This window comes from Stegodyphus dumicola, chromosome 10 (assembly GCF_044657685.1).
Source record: "Stegodyphus dumicola isolate Sdum_Otavi_A_Nest chromosome 10, ASM4465768v1".
Classification (NCBI taxonomy): Eukaryota; Metazoa; Arthropoda; class Arachnida; order Araneae; family Eresidae; genus Stegodyphus; species Stegodyphus dumicola.
The window spans coordinates 166,841,459-166,860,979 of NC_140777.1; the positions used below are offsets into that span (position 1 = coordinate 166,841,459).

The window sequence follows — 19,521 nt, forward strand, 5'->3', positions numbered from 1 at the left end:
CTAATAGCAGGATCTCTGGCCCTACCAGTCAACGGGACCGCCTTGCTATTTTTCAGAGCACGGTTAAGTGTGCTAGTAAAATCTTCGATAACTGCGTCTAACTCGTCTTCACTGTGTATCGCGGGTAACGGGTACTGAGTGTTGTTTAGAGCTACCCAGTTCATAATAAAGGCTCTTTTGTGTGATGTACTATAGCTACTGATATTCACCTCCATTAAAACAGGGTTATAATCAGAGAATAGTTCACGTAATCTTTCTATCCTTGATGGTTGATAAATATTTTTTAGCAGGAAAAATTCAATAATGCTTGCAGATCTATAGCATGTTGGGTAGGAGGGAGCTACAACAGTAAAGTTGGCCGTTGAGGCAAATTGATTAACAATGTGACCATTTGAATTATCATTTCTGCAGTTCCGATTTTTGTGGTGTGAGTTAAAGTCTCTACCTATGATAATTCTATTGTTTAGTTTGGATATAGCCATTAAATCGGCGAAAAATCCTTCTGTGGTTTACGGTTGAGTAACTAGATCGAGACGAACGTGATTGGTTGTAGAGTGTGTGGTATGATTATGATAGCTACCGCCTTCATGGCCGAAAGCTGTTGAACTGTGATTACAAAGTGAGAGATGGAGCGCTTAAGGATCCTCGTTAAGCGCTCCTTATTCTCACTTATTTCAATTTTTTCCACCAGCATTTTTTGTGATTGGTTGAAATTCTTTCTTGTCTTCAATCCATACTAATTTAAAGGGATGGCTGAGTGAATGAGGGGGTAGAGGACATGATGGAAAAATTAAATTAAGCCTGCTTCAATATTAATTAGTGATCCGATAGGAATAAAAATTTTAATTTTCCCAATTTTCGGTGCTAAGCTAGGCAATTAGGTATATTACAATAATTAGTTAAAGAATAATTAATTAGTTTTTTGGGTCTTTTTTAAACTGGTGTAAAGGCCCTTATTTTCGTGAGCCCGTCGTAATCGCAAAAATCAAAGCTTTGCGAAATACTTTTTTTTCCCCCCAACTTTACTTAAGTACTTTTAAAATTTTTCAACTTTCTGTTCTGTTCATATAAAATTCGTGAAATTTTCAACTCGCGAAATCACCGATATATTCATTTTTGTGAAAATTACGGCCTGCAAAAATAAGGGCCTTTACAGTAATTAAACGTTTATCAAAAACCTTTATTGTATGTCTCTGAGGATGGTTTTAGGCCTTTTCCTGTGTTTTTCGGATTTGATATGATTTAAAATTGGTATTGTGGACTTGTTTGCCCTGGTTATATCATTGTAGAATTTTTGACTGGAGGAACAACTTTTGGTTGTGGTGGTGTAGGTAAATTTTGACTTGAAGTGCTTCGTTGATTTACAGTGTTAACTGCATTCTGGACATAATTAGTATCGTTTTCAGGGTCCAGAGGACGAAATATATTTTTCATGGCAATGAAATTCGATGCATCTCTAAGAATTACAGTTTTTTAAAATCTGTTTTACACGGGAACCGATTGTCCGATTTTGATGCGGTTTCCTGCATTCAATAGCAATTTCATGCTCCACAAATTTTATATCTGCATCTCAAATAGGATGCAAGTTGTAGGAAAATGCTTTTGAAAGCAGCAAGCCGCATCAAAATCACACGACTCGAAAGTTAATGATCCATTTTGATGCGTTTTGCTGCTTTCAACTGCAAATGCATGCCCCATCATTTTGATATAAGTTTTATGTCTGTATCTCAATTAGGGCGTAATTTCGCCGGGTTGTCTGTCTATACCAGGGTTTCTTAAACTGGAGTCGCTGGACTTGCAGCAGGGGGTTGCCTAGAATTTTAGCAGTTTTGATATTTCTTTAATTTATTATAATACTTTTACAATTACCAAATATTTTTACATAATACAATACATCTTAAAATAGATATGGCAATACAGACAAAGAAAAAAAAATGAATCCGTTTCGACGCCTTCATTTTATAATAGAAACGTTCATTTTTCTTGCTTTGCACGTGACGCTGTCATTTCATCTGTTACTTATTTAAAATGTTCACATTGTTCTATGTCTTAAAATTAGAAATTAAATGTAGTGACCTAAAACTGCAAGTGTACAAAAGAAAAAATTGACAGTTTCACTCACGCATGTGTCGGATTTGCGCAGTACTTATTGGGTTCCACAGAATTTTTGTAAATACAGTCAAAAGTAGTTAATCCGGACTCGTCGGGACTTTGGCGATTCCGGATTATAGATCATCAGTTTAAATCTGGTAAGATGGCATGCAGAAATTATACAATTAAAAATATGAAACCGTTATTTATGAAATAAAGAACAATTATGATCTAAAGGGTATCAAAATTTACAAAAAAAAAGCTTAATATTTATTTGTTTACTTTATTAAACATTTCTTTCAACAAGCACATGCGTAAAGCATACATTAAGCATAGTCGAAATTAGAAAATTGCAACCAGAAAACTATTTGATGTGTACTTGTGATATTTATAATGACAAGGAATTTGATTTAAATCATATCAAAGACGGAATACATCGAGATGAAATACTACATTTAGTAAGGAATTATAAGCCGAATAAAATAAAAACATTTGCCCTGAAGATAAGGATAGTGCTGACAAATCAACTTCCAGTTCATTGCGCGCTGCGATGTCCCCCCCGCAGAGCAGCATGAAATTGATAAACAGATTTCGGAATGGTTAAGAAACAAAGGATATGCCTTTTTCCATTTTTTGCAGCAATTCCACTTTTTGTTTAATGGACTTCGAAACATACTTTTGCTTTGTAGATCCTGTACATATTAGTAAATATATATCGGAAATTCTGTTTGACATAATCGAAAGTTCAAGCTTACTTTTATAAAATTGCTCTAACAGTCTGCAAAAAATAATAAGCCTGATCCAATTCGAAGATTAAGGAACAACGCAATCTGCAACATTAACTGAATTAGATAATTTTAGCTCAGCTTATACCGTCCGTTATACGTTAAACGCGCATGCGTAAACGTATTATGCGCATGTGCACAGGCAAAGTCACAGCCGTAAAGGTCTTACGAGCACACGTAAACGCGACGCATGCGCAGAAAGTTTGTAGCTTTGAGGTCTGGATTATAGATCATTCCGGATTATGGGTGTCTGAATTAATGACTTTTTGACTGTATTATGGCGTCCTGGGAATCGCAAAAAATTCTCAGTGGTAATAAGGTATTGCAACTGAAAAATATACTATACGTATGTATGCCTTATAGGCTTACCATCCTCGTGGTTAGAATTAGCGTTTGAATTATCCGAGATTTCATGTTGTTTTCTTTTTATATTTAACTTAAAATTATCATTAAAAGCATTAGCAAGGCTATCTAAGGGTTTTTTTAGCATACTGAGATATTTAAAAACACACTTACCCTTAAGGAGCTCCAGTACTTTCAATGTATCACAGTTTGCTTTTGCCGTAAGAGGTGTATGCTGGTCCATGTCCGATGCGACTCGTACAGCATCCAATTGTTGCTTGAGGAGACGAGTATTCTCAATCTTAGCTTCTAAGGGGATGATTTGAGTATGGAACGAGTTAAGAGAAGATTAAGAGACATATCCTAAAATAATATGTCCAATTGTATCAAAATATTAGCAGTTTACAGCTATAAGGTGAATTATTCAGTATAATGATTTTTTAATGTTGACACTGATGGCAAATTGCTGCTAGAAATTCTGTGGTTTAGAGATATATAATCGTCCAGAATATAATATTTCATCACAATTATTCTTTTTCAAAGTAAAAAAATAAAATTTACAATAAAGCTTAGAACTAACATGAAAACTAATAGATAGTTCTTGTAACTATGCAATACATCTGGATTTATATCATAAAAATATTTTTCAATAAATAATAGATCAATAAATAAGTATCTTAATATTTTATTCATACTTACGAGCCAGATGATGGGTAACAGGTATAAGAACACACCTCAATTTTCCATGCAATGCAGAAAAATACATAGTAGCTTCATCTGCCAAACGGTCTAGTACATTTATGCAGCATTGTTGTCTAACAAGACTCCAGGTAACTCGAGAATCATGGGAATATTCCAAGTAAACACCACTTTCCCATTGAAATTTTTAAATTTCAGTCACTTAAATCTAATATCCATACATAATTTACATAATCTTACCACATAAAAGATTAATCATTATTATAATTAAAAGATTTACTTCAAAAGATATTTTACAAATAGATATTTTAGATAGGAGAAAAACATATTTATTATATATGCCTTGTACAATGACTAGAACTTTAAGCACTTAAGTGTAACTAAGCAGATGGAACAGATAAATATAATACTGGTTTTTGAGTAAATGGAATCTAATTTCAAATTTTTAAACAAAGTAAGGGGGGTATCAAAGTATCAATATACGACAATTCCAATAATGAGTATAAGGATGGTACCTTACTCTAGATATAATATTACATGAATAATTAATTTTTATTAATCATGTATAAATATTCCTTTCTTTAGTTTTGTTAGTCAAAACATACTTTTATTTTTAATTATTAACTGTACAATGTTTGTCATTTCACAGCAAAATGCATTGTGAAGGAAATACATAAAGTCCATGCGGTGACCAGACAAAAGGACGAAAGTGCACACGACAAAAGCCCACAAAAATGACCCCACTAAGATAATTGCCCACGCGACTAATACCCACACCGATGAAAGCGCACATTGATGAAAGCCCACACAGATAAAAGCCCACATAGATAGAAGGGCACGCTGATAAAAGTTTACACTAACAAAAACCCACACCGATATATACGTCATGAATAGAGATAAAATAAAAAATAAATGAATAAGAAATAATTGAACAATAAATTTAAGTAGCGGAACACATTTCATTTTCGTCTCCGGCTGAATTAAATTCGTATATATATATATATAGTACAGAGAGTCAATCAAAATAATATTATTAAAAACATATACATGTATGTATCTTTGTTTTTATATTTACGCAAGAAATGGAAGTGCCTTTGTATAAGTGTGACAAAGGGAGGTGAAAGGGAATACTGGCCACACAGCTTATTTTAATTCTACAAAATTATAAGGAGTATAATATGTATGTAAATTTTCATCATATACAGAGAATAATTTATGAATAATTTAACACTACAGAAAATTTTGCATTATATGAATTTAATATGGAGAATTAAAGCCGAACTTTCATTTTAACGAAAAAAAATAAAAGTACAGTATTCTATTATGATTAAGCGCAAACACCGTTTTAATGGTGAATAAAAAGCATGGTTTCAAATAATCCAGTTAAATTTTGACAACTTGGATTTTACATAAATTAATTTCATTCCCACTTGAAATTTAATTTTTTTAATCATAATAATTACTCGTAAAATTTTTCAGGAAGTCATAGTTATTTTGGATTTCCTGAAAATGTGTGCTGGTTTTAAGTGGGCATTCGTCTTGTGGGCTTTTGTCATGTAGTTTTCTAACTGGCCGCTGGCTATTCAGGCAGGAAACCATTGCCTTCCTTTTCTTTTGCCCCCAGCTGTGTGAAAAAGCAGTTAAAGAGAGGAGAGCCTTGCTTAATTGCTTTATTCCCTATGGAACCTGGGGCGCCAAAGAAGGCCTCAGAAGGGAGGGTGTGGCAGGAGAACAATTAAAGAGGATTTTAAATGTTTTTTGTTAGTTACCTACTAGAAAATAACATTATCTGAAATTCCGCTTGTAACTGAAGTTAACCCCTTTCTTACATTTCTTTAGTATAGTTCTTGAATAACCTTTTGTCTAAGGATTTAGTTAGAATTTCAATTATTTTAAAAATTTCAATAATTGGAAAATGAAAGGAATTAAATATTTTTTAACCAATTTTAAAGGGATAATTCACTGTTTTTGCAGTAAAACTGCAGAGTGGAAAAATATGCTAGTTCCTGATTTGATAGTGTCTCTAACAACTTTTTGATGAACTAATTAAACATGCTTGTTATATCAAAGCCATTGTTTAAAAGTAAAACTACTGAACTATTTCTAAAAACATTAAATTATTACATATATTAAAATTTACGTACAAGTAATATTTTTCATTTTAACTTTCATATGGTTGAAAACGCAACCATGTGAAAGTTAAAATGAAAAATATGAAACCGTAATAAAAGTTAAACTATTCGAATAATTTTAATAACACAGGTTTCTGAACTTAGCAACAAGAGGATTTAAGAACCATGAGCCCAGCGTTGTAAGAAAAGTAATCTTGCACATTAAAAATAATTTTTATTTCAATAAAAATATTATATTACTCGATTAACTGTAAACGCTTAAAAAACAGTTCATTTCAATTTACCGTAATTATTTATATACAAAAACTTTGATTGAAGCAAATTTAAACAGCATTTAGAAACTGAAAATTCACTGGAACACTTCTTTTGTGGGTTTTATGCTGTTATTACGTGTTGAATATTATTTCGCCTAGATTAAGAAAAAGAAACTCATAACATGTAAAAATTTATTAGGTAGAAAAACTATCAAATTAAGGTCATTTTCTTCTCCTCGAAGTGCATTGATTTCCTTATACGAATTTCATATTCTGACAGCACAGAAATAGTGGCCACATATCTTGTAGGAGGTATTTCTTAAAAGCCTCATGTGTTGACGATCAAGTAGAAAAAAAATGTTTTGTTATGGAGTTACGTTTTGAATAACTTTTTTCTTCTATTGAATGAGTTCAAAGTTTCTAATATCTTGTTTTCTAGCATGAAATGTTTCACCAGTTTTTAAGGTTCTTTTCTAAGATGGTGGTGTATTTATTTAATTATGGCAAAGCACACTAGGGCTATCTGCCTAAGGGGAGGGATGCCTTTCGTGGAGGACTTTCTAAGGGAAACTGGCTCGTATACACGTTACACATGGGGAAAACCACGAAAACGCCCATGCAGCCAGCCCGTTCGCGGGATTCGAACCTCGGACCGAACTACCAGTGTTCAGCGACTTTACCGCTCGGCCGCTGGTGGGCTCTTTTCTAAGAATAATTCTAATTCATTAAGCAGAAGTTAGTAAGAACAAGTAAGGTGTACTTCAAATTTGATCTCTTAGGTTTATTAGGTCTGGCTACCAAATAACTGTTTTCAACATCAAATTTTAAACATATATTTTTTTTTAAATTTGTGTCTTTTATTTTCAAAAAACATGCACGTAATCCGAAGTTTCTGTGACAAAAGTTAGTATAAGAAAAGTGGGACAAATTAAATTATCTGTATATTTAGTCACTATTAAAAACGAATTCTGGCTAGACTATGGGTCCTCAATCAGGAGGAATAGCCCTAAGGGGAATTTCAAAGTTTCAGAGAGTAATTTAGTCCACCTTTTCTTTACGTATTAAGTATTTAGATTTAGTTTATGAATACAAAAAAGAACATTTATTCAAATTTTGGTATTTACCAACATGTTTGATACTTGTTTAATTTACTTAAAAAATAATCCGTATTTAAACAAACACATATCTACTTTTCAAGTTTTGGGAAGGAGAGGTTGAATGATCATTTAGCAATGGTGGAAAGGGTATATGGGGAAAAAGCTGGTGAGAATCACTGGTCTAGACTGAGCCAACTTGATTTAAATATAGAATTTTATACTCTATATAGAATTTTATACGAATCTTTAGTTCTTACTGTAGAGTCATTAGGTTTTATATATATATATATAATGTTGTATGATCTTAAATCCATTTAGTGCGAATACAAGTTATTATTACTTGCGCAATTGCTGCAAAGTTAGTTAATAATAATTTATTTCCTAAACAGTATTGATTAATTGATTATATTATCTCCCGAGTTTAATTAAAGTAGAATTATTTTAAAAGTGTGAATCTATACTGTATATAGGTATACAAAGATACACATACATATACATGTATGTGTATCTTTGTTTTTATATTTACGCAAGAAATGGAAGTGCCTTTGTATCAGTGTGACAAAGGGAGGTGAAAGGGAATACTGGCCACACTGCTTATTTTAATTCTAAAAACTGGTAAGTTATAACTGGTAAGTTACTGGTTAATACTGGTAAGTTATATTTTGAAAGATGTTTTGAAGTAATTTGAAAGCAAAATGTTAATAATGTTTTAACGGGGACTGGAGTTAAATCATCACGAAGAATAAAATTTCAATTGTAAAAGGAAAATTAAAACATGTAATCATTGTCATTGATCGAAAATTAGTTGACTTTTCAAGGGAATCAAACCAACTCCCGTTCAATGAACAATAATTGATAAAAATACGTAAATACGAAAGTGTTTCGTCTGGTGTCCGCCGACAACATCGCGGCAAAAACATCGCGGAGGAAAACGTCGCGGAGAAAACAACGCAAGGCGAAAACGTCGTGCTACAAAACATCGTGGGAGAACACATCGCAAAGAGAAAAACATCGCAGTTCTAAAACATCGTGGTACAAAATATCGTCGTCGAAAATAAAGCGGTTCAAAAACTTCGCAATTTAAAAACATAGTCGTCGAAAATATCGTGATAAAAAATAAAGTATCTACAAATCATCGCATGACGATAACATCGCAGACATGCTTTAATAACTGTAAATGGATATTCCCATAATGATTCGTGAGCGCAAGAGGGTAAGAAGGATAATTTTTACTTTCATATTTTTTATTAATACATTTTTGCTGAGAAAATAAAAAGGAAACCTAAGCATAGAAAATTAATGCAACTTATAGCACTTAATAGAATTTTAAATCGACATAGTTAACTAACAAAGACCATAATAAATTATTTTTAATAAAGATTTTACAGGTAATTTTTCATAAAAAGTATAATCTATTAAGTTGCATTTAATTTTCTATGCTTAAGTTTCCTTCTTATTTTTTCAGCAAAAATTTATTAGTTAATAAAAAAATGTGAAAGTAAAAATTATCCTTCCTTACATCACTTGCGCTCACAAATCATTATGGGAATATCCATTTACAGTTATTAAAGCCTGAAAAAAGCATGTCTGCGATGTTATCGTCATGCGATGATTAATAGATACTTTATTTCTTACCACGATATTTTCGACGGCGATATTTTTAAACTGCGAAGTTTTTGAACCGCTTTATTTTCGACGACGATGTTTTGTACCACGATGTTTTAGAACTGCGATGTTTTCTCCCACGATGTTTTCGCCTTGCGTTGATTTCTCCGCGATGTTTTCGTCCGCGATGTTTTTGCCGCGATGTTTTCGGCTGTAACCGTTTCGTCTTTACTCGAGTTATAAGTTAAAGCCAAACCGGCAATTCTAGTCAGGCCAAATATTTCCGCGAATAGAAGGAATTATGAACCAATGCTGATATTGAAAGAACTTATTCTTATGAAGCATTTTAGTCAATTCAATTTGGAGTAAAAATCAATTACTGTAGAGAAATCCTATTTAACTCGAGTAATCGTCCCCGACACTTTGATGTTTATGCATTTGAGTACTATATTATTTGTAGAAATTAAACATTGGAAATTGTCATTATGAAATCGAATTCAAAGTAAAGTTGAAATAAACATAGAAGATTATAAAAAAAAAGATAAATAATGCAAAATTTGTAAAAACAAATCAAAGACAATATAAAAATAATATAAAAAATAATATAGAAAATAATATAAATAAGATCAGTGAATGTACATGAAGATATAAAGGCCAGAAAAGGTATTAAGTAACTGTCTATTAACTCTTGGACAGTGAAAATGCTTTTTTCCTTTCTTAAATTCTTAATCATTGCGACACGACAATTAGCCAGAAATTAATTAATTTCCATTCACTAGTATTTTCAAAAAAATCTTAACAGATGGTGTCTCTCAGATAAGAACTCCACAAAATACATCCCTCAAGAATTCCAAGTCCCACCCACTACCATAAATTGCTTCAAGTTTTACCGACTGATATTATTCAAAGCCCCTACTGCCGTTAAGAATTTTCGGACACCCTACACTTCTGAGTCAGACACGAAGAGAACACTTTGCCAACTCCCCCACTAGAAAGAATGTAAGTTACTTAATACCTTTTCTGGCCTTTATATCTTCCTGTACCTTCACTGTTCTTATTATATATTATTTTCTATATTATTTTTTATATTATTTTTATATTGTCTTTGATTTGTTTTTACAAATTTTGCATTATTTATCTTTTTTTATAATCTATGTTTATTTCAACTTTACTTTGAATTCGATTTCATAATGACAATTTCCAATGTTTAATTTCTACAAATAATATGGTACTCAAATGCATAAACATGAAAGTGTCGGGGACGATTACTCGAGTTAAATAGGATTTCTCTACAGTAATTGATTTTTACTCCAAATTGAATTGACTAAAATGCTTCATAAGAATAAGTTCTTTGAATATCAGCATTGGTTCATAATTCCTTCTATTCGCGGAAATATTTGGCCTGACTAGAATTGCCGGTTTGGCTTTAACTTATAACTCGAGTAAAGACGAAACACTTTCGTATTTACGTATTTTTATCAATTATTGTTCATTGAACGGGAGTTGGTTTGTTCCCCTTGAAAAGTCAACTAATTTCCGATCAATGACAATGATTACATGTTTTAATTTTTCCTTTTACAATTGAAATTTTATTCTTCATGATGATTTAACTCCAGTCCCCGTTAAAACATTATTAACATTTTGCTTTCAAATTACTTCAAAACATCTTTCAAAATATAACTTACCAGTATGGATGCACGCTTTTAAAATAATTCTACTTTAATTAAACTTAGGAGATAATATAATCAATTAATCAATACTGTTTAGGAAATAAATTATATATATATATATATATATATATATATATGCGGGAGAAAGGAAAAATAAGCAATGCCCTCTTCGAGACTCGAGCCTGGATCTTTCGAATACGAGCCAATTGTACTAACCGTTACACCATGAAGGCATTCTAGAAGGAGGGAGAAAATACCTTATATTAATATCAAGTGTCATACATTACAAGTTTAAAAAATTGTATTTGAACTCGAGTGGATAAACTTGAGTATTTTATGAACGATTGGAAATTCGAACAAGATATAGGCAGAGTGTGAGCTAATAGTAGAATTTTAATAAAGGCAATTTTACAGGAAATTAAAGTATTTCAAAATATTTAACCTCATTTTACACTTTTAAAATATATTAAAAGTATTTTAATTGAAATTAATATATTTATATTCAAAATTCTTGGAAAGAAGATTTGGCTTGTCATCCCAATCGTTTTTCTATTTATTATTCTTAATATTATTACGTTAAAAGCCTTTTTGAAAACAGTGATTTTTTAATATGATAGCTTTATAATTCGTGATGACGAAATTTCTTAAAAGGAATTAAAACAAAATGTTGAATTATACTCCATCCGTCCCAAATTAGTTGTTACGTTTAGGTCGAAAATTTTGTCCCAAATTAGTTGCTACATTTCAAGTCGGTGGAGTTATAAGTAACTTTCTAAGCAGTTTAGTAAATTGACATCCGTAAAATTATATTAACAGTTACAGCAGTTTAAAATCAGATACATCCCATCTACATTAAACATCTAAAAGTTGTTATAAACATAAAAAGCATTTATTATTGGAAACTTTAAATCATATGTTTCAAGTAAACCTTCAGCAAGAGAAAATCTTCAGCAGAGGGAAAATCTTCAGCAGAGGGAAAATCTTCAGCAGAGGGAAAAGAAAAAAACACAAGTAGTGTCTTTGTGTGTATGTATGTTTTACGAAAACGAGTACAAACGTTTTCGCTGGGTAAACATTGTTTGGTTCTTTCCACAAACAATCCGATACGGGCTAGTGTATCCGATTGTTTCGAGAAGAGCTGTTGAGTTGGCCCTGAAAAGGCAAAGACGTCTGTGTATATTCTTCGGAAAATTGTCGTAGCATTGAAAATTTTTTAAACGTTTAGCGATGGAAAAATAGACGGGAAAATCGCATGTGCAAGAATTCTAGCTTCCCTCTTGGATGAAAGTTATAGAACCGCCTCACATACATACTGACGTTTCGAGATGTAGACAGGAGTGCTGTAATGCCACACTTTATATAAACACCGCTTCGCCTCAAGAGACAACGCAATTTGATTAAAAAAAGAGAAGATACGGCCACGTAATATTAAAATCGTAACACTAGCTGAATTGTTCTAACGTAAAAGTGTACGAGAAATCTGGTGAGTAATAAACAAGTAGTAATGTTTTGTAGAGACTACTAGTTTCGTTAACATAATAATAAATCTAGGATGCCTGTTATGAATCGATCACCCTCTCAAGCGCAACCCTGGTTGGCATTGTGCCAAAACACATAGACTCGTCCAAAAGGGGTGGTATTACTTGCTGCGACGTGAAAGGTCTTCTCATCTCCGGAAAAGCTATGCTGGAGGGAAAGAAAGTCCCCATCCTTTCACCCTATTTTGAGAATAATTCGGTCCGAAATGCGCATGCGTGTTTGCGATCATGGTCGCGGATGAGTCGGTCATGCTATATCACAGTTCTTTGTGTTGCCCTCTGCAGCTTAAGCGATGGTGTAAAATTGAAATTACAAACGATAACCGCTTCGCCGACACAGCGTAATGCAAAGTTATGTTCGGGCTGGTAACCCAACATAGCGGAGAGGCGTGGCTTATAGGATGATTATGCTTGGTGGAAATAAACACAGGAATTTAATTGTAGTTTAAATAACAAGCTTGAAAGATGGTACGAGACAACTGACGAATGTTCGAATTCCGATAATGAAAGTAAACATGCTTTAATTCCGAGTTTTATAAGTAGTGCGAAAAATTGAGAACTAAATGCGAGATAAATGTGATAGATGAAAACTACCAGTTTAAAAGGCAGGTGGTTGATATTTGGAAACCCGTCAGGATACATAATCTAGAGTAGACACTCCCATATGATAGTCAAACATTAAGGCATTAAGCTATACATTGAGGCAAAATTTTAATTATTAATTACAAGTGAAAATTAAGTATTTGTAATAAAATATCAAACGAGAGCATGTTAATGTAAATCCGGGCATAGAATCATAGGTTTAATAATTGAGAATTTCTTTTAAAGGAATGCCATTGATGTAGAGTTGGCTTCGATCGCATCGATTCGATTTATTGCATCATCACGTAGTTTTGATAAACGTTAAGTTGGAGTAGAAGAATTAAACCACCGTGAAATTAAAAAGAACAGTAACTGATTTTCTGTTTGTGAAATCCGATAGGAAAGAATGCAAATAAATGTTAATCTTCAGTGAAGTGTAGGCGTCAGACAAGTGTTTTAGCCTTTTACATAATAAAAACGTTCCAATAAAACCGTTGAAAAAAGAACGCAGAAAATTAAAAACTTGCATTGTCGACTGGTAAATAAAGTTATTCATTCATGATACTGCTTAATATGAGAAATGAACACAAGTTTAAACTGACATGCAAACATTTTAACAATATCTGCTTCACAGCCTAAGCGATAAAATGAATTTAATAACTATTAATCACCCCCTGTGACAGCATATAATTGAAAAATCTCCTCTCTCCACAAACACTTTCATGCGTATGAGTTTTCCTATATTTTAGAAATTAATTTTATCAGATTAGCGGGAAAAGGTTTATTAGTGGTTTGTGACTCAGGACAGTTTAAAGGATTACTTGTATTCTTACACTGTTTAAAACATTCTGCTTTGTACATAGTCCTGCACTTTACAAATTCTACTCTGTACAAATTGGATATATTACACACAATATTTGCCTTTGTTAATAAAATAATTTTATCTTTTCAAATATGTAGTAGTGCACAATATGGGACATCAAACTGAACTCTGACCATCATTAGTGCACACCTGCTTCCTGTTCAAAGTATATGAAATGCAGATATGAAATGTTCTCAGTGATAAATAAACTCACAATTAGGGTTAATTCCCTAGAGAACTCGAGCTTAAATAAGCCTGAAAATTAACCCTCGGGCCGACGCTATCGAACACTTTAGCCACGTTTATCATGACTAAGACAACACATTGTTTATTATTAAAGGCACCTCTAATAAATTCTGTCAGACGCACCAACTGCTTCGTCACAGAGATTTTTTCTAAAGCCAAATTGCTGTGCGGGAAATCTGTCAAAAAAGGATGTATTCTGGCATGGATAACCTTTTCAAAATTTTGCTCGCATCGAAAAGAGGGCTGATAGTACTCAGTTTTTGTGAGGTCTTTGTGAGTGTTAGGCATCTTTTAACAGATTACGCAACGAGTGATGGTGTAGCACCGGGGTGCCTGGGTCTTAGACCCTATCCACAAATGAAAATATGCCACTTCGGGTACAATACAAAGTTACAACTTATAGTATTATATAAATATGCCCAGGATATCTTAAGGGTTTTTTTTCAAATAATTATTTATAATGGCCTTAATAAATGACTTGATGAATATTTGTAAGATGAATATTTGTAACACGCATACATGATTCGGTGATGAAAATGCTGTCCAGAAAAGCTGCAAACTCCGTCGAGCCATTGGGAACAATAATAAATGAACACATGAAAATTGTCAAGCAAACATTTGGTAAATACAAGACCCAGTCAGCATTATTAAAAATGTGATCATAATCATAGAATAAATTAAGTAAGGAGCTCAAGTTAAAAGTAAACAGTTACATACAATACAAAATCATACTATATATAAGGTAGCCATGGTGCAGTTAAGCTTAATCAAGAGTGTAACTAAGAACGGCCATAGGCCTTTTGATATTACATTGATCATTTGCGTCGTAATCATAAATTTTAATTGCAGTGTTGTTAATAAACTCTATGTCTTTATAGAATTTCTTAGCAAGGCGATAGTAAAAGGTTAAAATGTGGTCAATTTTCAGTTCAGCATGCAAATCTGTAAATCCGAAGCTACCATAAAACATTACTAATTTGTCTCAAAACCCCGTTTTGTGCAGTTTTCAATTTCTTCCTTAAGGATCAACTAGAATAAGCCCAAACAGAGCAAGCATAAGGCAATATTGGACGTAGAAGGGACTTGTTAAATGAGTAACTTGTTGTCTATAGAAAGAATGCTATTTCACGCTGTTAACCCGCGAAGACGCGCGCTGCTTTTAGCTACGCGAGGACGCGCGTCGGGCTCCGTAGGTCCGAAACGTTATTTCTTAACGAAATAAAAATAAAATTGTTTGTGTAATCGAAGAAAAAAATTAAATAATAAAAAGTATATAAAATATAAAAATATACTTTGAATTTAATAATTCTAAAAAAATTGTATTTTAATACACTTTTAAGATTGAAATTATTTATCATTAACAGAAAAAATCAGACTGATTTCTTTTTGTGAGCAAACGAAATTTAATACTAATTTATGTAATATTAAATTTTTACAGAAATATTTTCAAAAAAAAACTTACATTTCACATTTTTTTTGCAAAAAATCGCGCTGTGTTTACCGCAAACATTTTTCTCTCACTTAGCGCAGCAAATTTGTGGTTTTCGGTCCTTTACGCTATTACATATATGGCATCTTTCCCTAGAACACTCCTGTTTTTTTGGCGAGTGTCCTTCCCAATTTTCCCTATATCTGCAATTTCATTTTTCACTCAATTCGCGTGGAAATTTTGCTGCGAGCTTCTTTCTTGAATGTGATCCTTGAAAAGTTCTAATGCAAATTCTTTGATAAATAAACTTCGTTTTCTATATTGCACTACTGGCGTCCTCGAAGATAACAATAATATTCTAGTATTCATAGCTGCAATGTTGAACATACTAAAGAATACTGCCATTGGTCATCTGTTGCTAATTCTAGCAGTACTATAAATGGTTACTACATCTATAGCACCCTTTGTTAAATCATTAAAAGTCATAATTTCTGTTTTTTTTATTTGCTTCTCCAGTCGAAACATCGATGGCTCTGTCATTATGCATGGTGGACAATAGAACAACGCATTTATTTTTGTTTGGTGTGTAGGAAACTAATGTCATATTTCTTTGAAATCCAAATAATGATGATCAAACTTCTCTTTTTCTGCCACAAGTAAAATATATTGGCAGTTCTTTTTTATTTTTTCTGATAGTTCCCACGAGCGTAATTTTCTTTTCAAGGTGATTCTTTACCAAGGTATAACTGGTAAACCAGTTGTACACGGTAAGGTTGCGCCCTGGATTCAAAATAGGCTCTCTAAACCTCTTGACTACTTTATCAAGACCATTTTCTGAGCTGCACGACCGTTTGGGTTGTGTTCCTGCATGAATTTCAAGATTTGAAGTACAAAATGTCCTTGCATCAAAAACAGCAAAAACTTTAATTCCATATTTTGCAGGTTTACTTGGAATGTATTGAAGAAAGGAGCATCTTCTTATAAAAGGTTCTAATTTTTCGTCAGTTGTGATGTATTCGCCAGCATTTTTAACGAACTTTTCAAAATCATTTCTTACCGGAGCCAGTTTATCCATTTCTCTTCTAGAAGGACGATCTCTTAGGTCATCAAATCCCAAACATCTCATTAGGATTAAAAAACGTTTATGAGACACTGTTCGATGAAAAATGTCAAGCCCTGTCCCGTCAGTCGCCCAAACTTCGCAACATTTACGTGAGAAGCCTTCTATTTTAAAACAAAATTCTCCAAAACAAAGAAGACAGATAAATGATCTGATTTCTGTAATATTCTTGTGTCGAGCAGCTCTCTACCTTTCAAATTTGATGGCTATCTTTGACAAGATATCAATTCACGGAAACAGAAATGCTGAATTCATTACTAGATTCATCGCTTGAATCTAATGTCTCTTCAGAATTCGATTGGTGATCACTAAACTGTTCTTCATCAATTATTTCTTCGTCTTCTTCATTAACTGAATCTTCATCAGTCAACATTTCGGCTAATAGCTTCTGTAATCTTTTCATTTCATCGTCATAAATCAAATAGCGTGACATTTTTGCAACTGCCTGACATCTTTCACATTTTTAAATGACAATGCTAGCGAGGGTCTCGGGCCTGGGAAGCCCGGCTACTCAGTTTCTGAGAAAAGATGGAGGGATAAATTCCGGAAATGATTGTGAATGACATGTACCTGACCTTAAACTCAGCTACTAAGAAGTTCGATAAATTTCACCAAAGGGTGAAATTTTTGTATTATGTTTTTGTAACGACCGGGCCTGGTCGGACTTGCCTGTACCAGGGAATTGACACTCCGTAGAAATGTAGGTTTTTATTGAACTTCTCCTTTTTTGTTAACAGGATTGCCTGAGTCTTTTCCACATTAACCTTAATTTTCCATCTGATGAGTCAAGTCTCTAATGCATGTATGTGGTTTTGTAGCTGTTGTATAGCCGGCCTTGTGTAAGGATCGCAGTGTCATCAGCATACATTGCGAGTTTTGTGTTGTTCAGAGTGGGTATGTCATTCACGTATATATTAAAAAGTATAGGTCCGCGAAGACTTCCCTGGGGGACGCCTGCAAGGAAAAGTTTAGGTGTAGAGAGAATTCCTGTGACACGAAAGACAAAGTGTCTACCTGTCATGCAGGATTTAATTATGTGTTTAATGTACTCTTGGAGCCCCGAAATGTGTAAATTGTAAATAAGAGCACCCAGCCAAACACGATCGAAAGTCTTAGCGTTGTCGAGAAAAAAGCCTCTTGTGACGTTATTACGTTGCAAGCCTTTACTGATTAATTCTAAATCTCTATACAGCTCTACACAGTAAAAGAGTCACAGAAAAACGGCTCAGAGTAAGTTTGTAATCACGTAAGTCAGGCACAGTCTTCTCATTTTCACTTCGATTAAGGATTCTGTACATACTAGCATAAGAAATATATTAGTTCATGCAGTTTTATACGTCGATATTTATAGATAATTGTTTTGGCTATGTTTATTATAATCTTGTTCACCGTAACGGCTGGAGTGCCTAAACCATCATGCTGTGTAAACAAAACTGAAATCTTCATCTCTGAATACTGTTCCACTAGTGTTTAAACCACTGAAATGGTGATTATGGTAGAACATCTTTGGTAAAAATTTACTCTACGGTAACCCTTGGCAAATCGTTTCTTATTTTATATCAAGATCGTCACCTGGAAGAATCGGCACAAATTTCAAGATTGCCGTTACACAAAACCAAAATAAGAAGTCAAAGACATACACAAACTTGGTGTCCATGTACACATCGACCTATTTTAACTTAAAAAAAAAAAAACAGAAAACTGCACAAACTAGGTATTGTGCACTGCCTTAACTTTGCACATGTACACATTGATCTATTTTCACTTTAAGAAAACCAGAAAGTTAAAAATATCATGTTTACAAGAAAATATTCGCCACTGTCTTAACACACAGAGACAACCAAAAATACAAAAACAGAGAGGAATAAGTTACCAAAAATACATATTTTCTAACATAAAAATATTAAACAACAAAAAGAAAAATTAACACACAGAGACGAATAAATAAATGAAGCGTCATTTTTTTAACATACCTTTTTTTTCACATGCATACGTTTAGGCTTTCCACCACCATTTCCTCCATCCTCCAGATAAGCAATTCAATTAAATTCATCGTCTGTTATTCACCTCAGACATACTCGAACGATGGTACCCACACCAAAATAATAGCAAGTTCAAAATACAAGACCATACCACTTACGTGCAACCAAACATAGCAATTAAAAAGAATGGTAAGAACCAAAAACACGGGTCCGTACAAAAGGGTTACTATTACAAAATGTAGCCCAAAACTAAATTTATCACAACACGTTGGCAATATTTCCAGAAATAACCCCTTTATATTGACAAAAACTTATTTTTTTCAAAGGCTATTTTCGCCAACATTATCAATATTACAATAACGGAAAAACTTATTTGTCGCAATGGGCTTCCAGATTTCACGAACAACCAATACCACTTGGCGATTTTTTCAGACAAAAAACAAGGTGTACCATACAGTAAAGATTAGCCGCATCTTGATTTACTACTGCTACAACATAAAATATACGTCTTTCGTAGATTTCTGCAGTTAAACTCAAAAGTTTAAAATTGCATTTTGCTTATCATGACCAGATTTTATTTTCTGCACGTAGTTAACAATTACTTATGTGTTGTCAGATAAATGTTACCAGATACAGTTAATTATTTTTTACTATCTCATGAGACAAGTTTTTTTGCTCCTGCAAGACAGCTTTACTTTGTGTTGCAAAATAAATTCCTTCTCACTCTTTTTAGACTTGCCTACACATTAAATTTTATGATTAGGTAAGATGTGATTATCATAATTTTGTTTCTCTCCTTATTTTGGCAACTTTATATGTTGATTCGTTATTTAGGTTACCTACCAGTGGCTGACTGATACAACTGCTCATATGGTTCAGCTGGTAGGTTGAGTTTAATTTCTGACATAAAAAATTTAAAAGGCATACCCCATGTTTATTTTACTATAATCGAATAGTCAAATTGAAGAAATAAATGAGCCTAAATAGATTGTAATATCAATGAACATTTTTAATGACAGAGATTAACTTAAACATAGTTGCATACAGCAGAGAAAAAAGGGCGAAGAAGTAAGAATGGTATACATAT

General features: G+C 33.0%; 1 protein-coding gene and 1 long non-coding RNA gene across 4 annotated transcripts in view; one reads left to right on the forward strand and one right to left on the reverse strand.

Annotated features, from left to right (window-relative positions):
- Positions 1-19,521, reverse strand: part of LOC146995195 (uncharacterized) — a 567,507-nt gene that overhangs the window by 96,533 nt on the left and 451,453 nt on the right. Inside the window, exon 2 of one of the 2 annotated variants that reach the window (XR_015043637.1) lies at positions 3,393-3,527. This is a non-coding gene — a long non-coding RNA (uncharacterized LOC146995195). Of the gene's footprint in view, positions 1-3,392; positions 3,582-19,521 lie in introns of both variants that reach the window. The other variant, XR_015043636.1, reaches the window with a different exon arrangement.
- The window catches only part of LOC146995196 (uncharacterized), a 118,972-nt gene that overhangs the window by 92,927 nt on the left and 6,524 nt on the right, over positions 1-19,521 (forward strand). The gene's annotated exons all lie outside the window — the stretch shown is intronic.